This window comes from Apium graveolens, chromosome 7 (assembly GCF_009905375.1).
Source record: "Apium graveolens cultivar Ventura chromosome 7, ASM990537v1, whole genome shotgun sequence".
Classification (NCBI taxonomy): domain Eukaryota; kingdom Viridiplantae; phylum Streptophyta; class Magnoliopsida; order Apiales; family Apiaceae; genus Apium; species Apium graveolens.
The window spans coordinates 117625054-117632136 of NC_133653.1; the positions used below are offsets into that span (position 1 = coordinate 117625054).

The 7083-nt window shown below is 37.6% G+C and overlaps 1 non-coding gene across 1 annotated transcript; it reads left to right on the forward strand.

The window, feature by feature from the left end:
• Positions 1 to 6481: 6481 nt before the first annotated feature.
• Positions 6482 to 6588, forward strand: LOC141676027 (small nucleolar RNA R71). The gene has a single exon (XR_012556641.1). It is a non-coding gene; the product is annotated as a small nucleolar RNA R71 (small nucleolar RNA).
• The last annotated feature ends 495 nt before the right edge of the window (positions 6589 to 7083 follow it).

Consider the following 7083-nt stretch of genomic DNA (forward strand, 5'->3'; position numbering starts at 1 on the left):
GTGTTATGTGATGAGATTATGTGATTAAGTGGTGATTATTTGTCTTATCTGTATACTAGAGTTAAGGAGCGTGAATAAAAATGTTCCAATTTAAAGAGTCATCTTAGAAGTCGAGCTGTGGTTTCGGGCCGTCGGGTAGAACGGAACCCGTCCTAGTATGAAAATTTAATAATATAAAATGTGAATTATATGTGAAGTGAATGAATAAAGTATTTCGTCTTAAGAGACGTGTTGATTGGCAAAGATAATGAGAAGCGTAATAGAAACGCTGAGCGTCGGGCCGTCAGGCTGAACGTGACCCGGTACGCGTAAAAGAGGATAAAGATTTAAGAGTGATATATTCTATGATCAAACCTGAGTCATTATGTGACTATATGCGTGTGATTGCTTGACTATGTGCATGACTATATGTTCTGTGTCAATTTTGTGAATTTTAAAGGAATTATGTGATTTAAGTAAAGGTTTAATTAACCTTCGTGCATTTTTATAAAAGCATCTGAGATGGATAAAAACATGGGATTTGTTCTGTTATCTTCATAGAGGTCCTAGAGACTTTTTAAAAATAATAAGTGAATTTAATTGTTGGACCTTGCATTTTTAAATCGATTTTATGAGGAAAATATATTTATTAAAGCAAGTTTGCAAAATTTATATAAAATCAACCGTTCGCTCAAATTCTTATTATGAGTAATGGATAAAAAGCTAATTTCGAGACCTACGTGTTAAAGATTTTTATTCAAGACAATTTCATCTTCCCAAGAGAAAAATATTTTTACTTTGGATTTCGTTGCACTTGAGTAAAAAGAGAAACAAAATGCAAATTAAAAAGGGGGTTATTAGATTACCATTTTACCCTTGTTTGGTGGAGTATAAAACACTCCTTCCTTCCCCCATTTTCTTCTTCTTGCCGTGCACTCACTCTTTTCTCTCTTTCTCTCACTCTCACTCTCTCTCTCTCGGCAACTCTCTTTCTCTCTTTGATTTCTCTCGGTATATTGCCTCTCCCTCTCTAATTCCTTGAAACACTCCATGAATCTTCATCCTTAATTCATACAAGATCTTTCATTCGTGTGTATGTGTGTGTTTATGCTTGCATGCCGTAGTGTGTGTGTGTGTTGGGTTCGGTTTCGAGCCAAGAACCGAGGGCTTGCTTGATTAGTTCATGTTCTATGATTAACGTGCTGAAATCAGATTGCATGTGGTGTTGTTGCATTGGCTTTGTTAAGAAATCAGGGGTTTTTATGGTTGGACACCCTCGAATGAGGGCACCACCATGAAGCCACCGCCATCGGTGATGAACTCCGGTGAACCGGTGGTGAGCTATGATGTTAAAAACTGAGCTCTAGAACCTTAAGATCACTTCTTTATGTTTGCATGTGGTGTTTTGATTGATAAGGCCGAATGTCCATTATTATTTTTAAGGAAATCAAGTTGATTATGGTTAAATGCGTGATTTAATGATTTGATGTTAAGAAATAGGATGATTTGTGATTCAAGGAGTAAGAATATCAAGTTGCATGTTTTGTTTTTGAAAAAGGCCGAATGGACTTAATCTTTAAAGTTGTTTGATTTGAGTAAAGTTGTTTAAAGTAATAATGGATTGTTATTAGCTTGAAAAGGAATGAAATTATTGATGCATGCTAAGTTAGGTTCGAATTTTTATGTTAATAAGAAAGGAAATCGATTTTTGTGAGATAATCTTGGTAAACAATAAGTATGAATAGCCTAAAAGTGATTGCATGTTAGTCTTAAAAAGGATCAAGATGTGCATGTCCTTGTTTGGTTCTTGGATTGTGAATTTTGAATTTTTGCCGAATAGAAAATGGGTTTAGAAGAGATTGATTTGTGATTAAGTGAATGCATGCATGTTGATTGAATAATTTGATTAAAGTTGAGTCATTAGGTGATGTTTGGCTTTGTGCTTCAGAAATCTTGATGAAAATGAGTTAAATGACTAAGTTAAGGTTTAAAACAAGTTGAAAATGTGATATAAGACTTTGCATGTCAAGATTGATCTTTGCATGTGTGTTTTCTTGATAAACCCGAATGGGTCTTAGGCTTAAAAAGAGAATTGAGTTGATTTTTGCTAAAAATCTTAGTGACTAATGAGAACTTGATTGCATGACCATGATTGAGTGGTGTTTATGTTCGAAATTTGTTAATAAAAAATGGTGTTAGTTTAAATGTTGGATCATGCTAGAACTAAAGTTGTATGGTGTGATTTTTGAGAAATTTGATTGTATATGTAGGATTATGGTTCGGATTTTTATGATTAAAAGAAAGGAGAATGGTTCTTTAAAGGTTGTTGAATGAGATACGTGTTTATGTGAATTAAAGTGAGTATTTGATTGATTTTATGGTGGGTATTTGCAATAAGGCCGAATAGGCCATAAGAAATAAAGGTCAAAACTTGATTTTGGTAATTGAAAGAATGATTGAGTGTTATATGGAAAATCTTTGATTTTGCTTGATTGGATTGTTGTTTTGGTTCAAATTAAGGAATAAAAGAAAAGGGAATTAAGTCGATTGATATAAGTGATAGTATGCACGTAAATGTTTGGTTGTAAATGGGTCTAGTACTCGTAAAAGAGTCGTGTTAGTGTGATTTGAGAAATAGCCTAGGTCAAGCGAGTACGCTTTGATTGCTAGATATATAAGGATATAAAAATTACGAGAAAGGATTGTGCTATGTGCTATGTGCTGTGTGCTTATTTGTATAAGCTATACTCGTATAGTTCGAGTCAAAGATATAATCGAGTTATCGTATAGAGAGATCGTTCCGGGAATGAGAGTTGGGAATCTAATTAAGATTTCTGGTTTTTATTGTAGATTCGGAGCGTGAGGGCATTAGGGCTAGGAAAGGGAAAAGTATACTAGGTGGCAGTAGTTCAACCCTCAGGAAAGCAATTTCAGGCAAGTAACTCTGATTACTTGTGTAAATGATTATAAAGGAACTGTTGTTCATACCATGTAGAGTATTGAACTGTCTAAGTATAAAACCCTTGCTTTATGAAACCCTAATATTGATTTGAAGTACCCTTGTTCTTGATAACCTGTTATTGATAATCCTATTAATTTCACCCTTTGATAATCTGCCTTTCTGTTCCAGTTTCCTATAATGCCATGAATCATCTTGAACCTTTAATTATCTTGGATAACTCTGTTAATGATACCATGTTTCTCTTGATCGCCCTAATGATCCCTAAGTTATTACTGATCCTTCAAATTTAGTACCTTATTATCCTTGATACAGAATTCTTGAGAATTGTTCCTTGCGTATCTTTGATTCACTCCCTGAACTTTGTTTCTTTAAAATCTGAATTAAGAATGAGTTTCGACTTGAAAGAGTCTGAATGATTTCAAAGGCTTGGTAATGATAAAATGAATTTTAGAAAACCTATTGTTTTCCAACTCAAGGTTTTCCAAATGAATTCCTGATGGATTGGATTGAGACGTAAGAGGCTAGTGGGACTAGTCCAGTCATGGTAAGAGGCTAGTGGGACTAGTCCAATTTAAGGCTGAAATTATGCCGAATGGTACCTTAAAGACCGGAATGGAGGTCGATACGGGCTGATCACCCGTATATAATGAAATGGAAAGATAAGTGATCCAATCAAGGGTTCTAAATGATTATTTAAAAAGGGAACTGAAACTTTTATTCAGTAAATTAATTTTTGGAAATGAAAATGGTTTATACTGTTTTGAAAAGAGTTGATTATGTTATTGTGGAGCTTAAAGCTCAGAACCCTGATTCCTGAAATTGTTGATCATACGAATGATTCTATATCTTGAAATACTATTGCTTTCCTATATCGAAAGATCTATTTTGATCATATAATGAATTGTGATGAATATCGGCTTTTGTTCTGTTTCGAGCCTTGTTTCTTGAAAGCCCAACTATTCTTTGGATACCCTTTCCTTATCTCAAAGAAAACAAATATAAATATATTGAAATCTGCCACCTAGATTAACTAAAGTAGAATGCCCTAGTTTGTTCAAAGTATATTGAGATTTGATATTGTAGAACTGCTATATAGTTACTTGCTGAGTTTTCTACTCACTTGTTTTGTCTTAATCTAACCATGGCAGTTGAGCAAGAAGATGGCCAGGCTTAGGCGCACTGCTCGTAAGAGCGTACCTGGTGGTCCCTACCGTGTTGAGGGCTTCCAGTTGCCAGAGCAGGTAGTACAGGTTATGAGTGAGCTCGCACCTAGAAAGAGGGGTATAAAGATACAATGGGTTATCTGTCGGTTTCCAGCCGGAACCGATATTGATTATTTAATAATATTTTGGGTTTGTAAGTTATATTCTGTGATTGGTAGTTGTAATCTTGTCTCATACTTTATCCTGCTGATCCTGTTAGTAGTTAATCGGGGTTTATGTATATTTAATTATTAGAATAGAGGTGTGTGAGTCCTCATTTCCTAACCCCGAGATTGAGGGCGTCACAGCTGGTGCACCACACAGACCAAAAGAAACTCGTCTAAAGGCGAAAGTACCAAATAAAAAAGTGAAGGTAGTTTTCTCCTGATCTTCTGGAGTGATACAAATCTGATTGTAACCTGAATAACCATCCAGAAAACAATAGTACTCATGACCGGCCAACCTGTCAAGCATCTGATCAATGAAGGGTAAAGGGAAGTGATCCTTTCTAGTGTCTTTGTTCAGCTTCATGTAGTCCATGCAAACTCTCCACCCCGTGAATGTTCTAGTAGGAATAAGCTCATTCTTCTCATTTGCTACCACAGTAATACCATATTTCTTTGGCACACATTGAACCGGGCTTACCTATGAACTATCAGAAATAGGGTAGATGATCCCAGCATCTAGCCACTCAAGAATTTCCTTCTTCACTACCTCCTTCATTATTGGATTGAGACTTTTTTGATGCTCGATCGTAGGCTTTCTACTTTCCTCTAGCAAAATTTTATGCATGCAGTAAGAAGGGCTGATTCCCTTGATATCTGCTAGAACTCGCATTGTGAGCTCACCCTTCTACATATCTATCAAGGTTCGGCTAGTCGCCAAGAAAGGTCTCCACAAGATTATTGAAATTTTCTTATCCTCCTCGAAATCAAGAAATAAGAAATCAGCAGGGAAGATGAGTTTATCAACCTTGACCAAGACATCCTCCACAATACCTCGCGGATATGTAATAGAACGGTCGGCCTACTGCAAGGTCATATAAGTCGGTTTGGGATCAAGTAAGTCCAACAGCTTGAAGATTGACAAAGGCATTAGATTGATGCTAGCTCCTAAGTCACATAAACATCTGTCAAAAGAAACTTTTCCAATAGTACATGGAATAGTGAAGCTTCTTGAATCCTTAAGCTTCGGAGGCAACTTCTGTTATAGCACAACACTGCATACCTCCGTGAGAGCGACTGTCTCTAAATCATCTAGCTTCACCTTCCGAGGGAGAATACCTTTCATAAACTTTGCATAACTAGGCATCTGCTCAAGAGGCTCACCGAAAGGTATGTTGATATGAAGTTTCTTGAACACCTCCAGAAACATCTCAAATTGCTTGTCTAGCCTTTTCTTCTGCAACCTCTTAGAAAAAGGCGGTGAATGATAGATCTATTTCTCCCCTGTATTACCCTCAGGAGGAGTGTGCTCAATAGTAGTCTTCCTTGGTTCCACTTCTACTTTCTGCTGCTCTACTTCTTTCTTAGCCTCAGCTTCTTTAGTCAACACTTGAGTTTGTTCGGGATTCGCAACCTTTCCAGACCTCAAAGTGATTGCCTTTACCTGCTCCTTAGCTTCCCTCTTTCCTGGCACTTCAGTGTCACTAGGTAGTGTACCAGGCTGACGATTTAGCAAGGTATTGGTAATTTGCCCAATTTGATTTTCCAAGGTCTTGATAGAAACAACTTGACTTTTGCACATAAGCTTCAACTCTTCTAATTCAGATTTTTCATTAGCTTGTTGCAGCTGGAGTTATTGTCTTGGGGCATACGGTTGCTGAAAACCAGGGGGGTTGTACTGCTTAGCTGGATATTGCTGATAAGGCTGTTGAATCGCATTCTGAGTGTTTCTCCAAGTGGAATTAGGATGATTGCGGTTGTTAGGATGATAGGTGGCTGGAACTGGTTGCTGCGATCGTTGGAAGTTGCTCACAAACTGAGTTGATTCACTAGAAATTACGTACTGATCAGTCTCATAGGCACCAACACATAGCTCGCAGACACTGGTAATTTGATTAACTCCACAATTAGTCAAAGTGTACACCTTCATCGTCAAAGCCTTAAGTTGGGCAGCGATAACAGTTGCTGCGTCCAACTCCAGAATTACTGCGACTTTTCCCTGAGTCAGTCTCTAGGAAGGATTCTGGTACTCATTAGCAACCATCAGTTCAATAAGTTCATAAGCTTCATCGTAGCTTTTAGCCCACAAGGCTCCTCCTGATGCTGCATCAAGCATGGGTCTAGAAATAGCACCCAATCTATGGTAGAAACAGTTGATAATCATCCAATCAGGCATGCCATGGTGTGGGCACTTCCTTAGCATCTCCTTATATCGATCCCAAGCCTCACACAGAGATTCTCCAGTTTGCTGAGCAAACTGAGTTAGAGCATTCCTGATTGCAGCAGTCTTCTCCATAGGGAAGAATTTAGTGATAAACTTTTGCGCAAGATCCTCACAAGTGGTGATAGACCCTACTGGTAGAGAGTGTAACCAGCACTTAGCTTTGTCCCTTAGAGAGAATGGGAAGAGTCGTAGCTTGATAGCATCTTCAGTCACATCATTAAACTCGAAGGTGTCGCAGATCTCGATGAAATCCCTGATGTGCATGTTGGGGTCTTCAGTAGGAGAACCCCCAAACTGAACTGAGTTCTGTATCATCTGAATTATGCTTGACTTGATCTCAAAAGTGTTAGACCTGATGGCTGGTCTGATGATGCTTGACTGAATGTCATTAATCTTAGGCTGAGAATAGTCCATCAAAGGCTTCAGATTTTTTGCTTGATCACCCATCTCTACTAAAACTGGTTCTTCAACTTTCTCTTCCGCTTCTTCTACATTCTTTTCTTCCTCGAAAACTTCCTTACGAACTACCATAACTTCTTCCTCGACTTTATC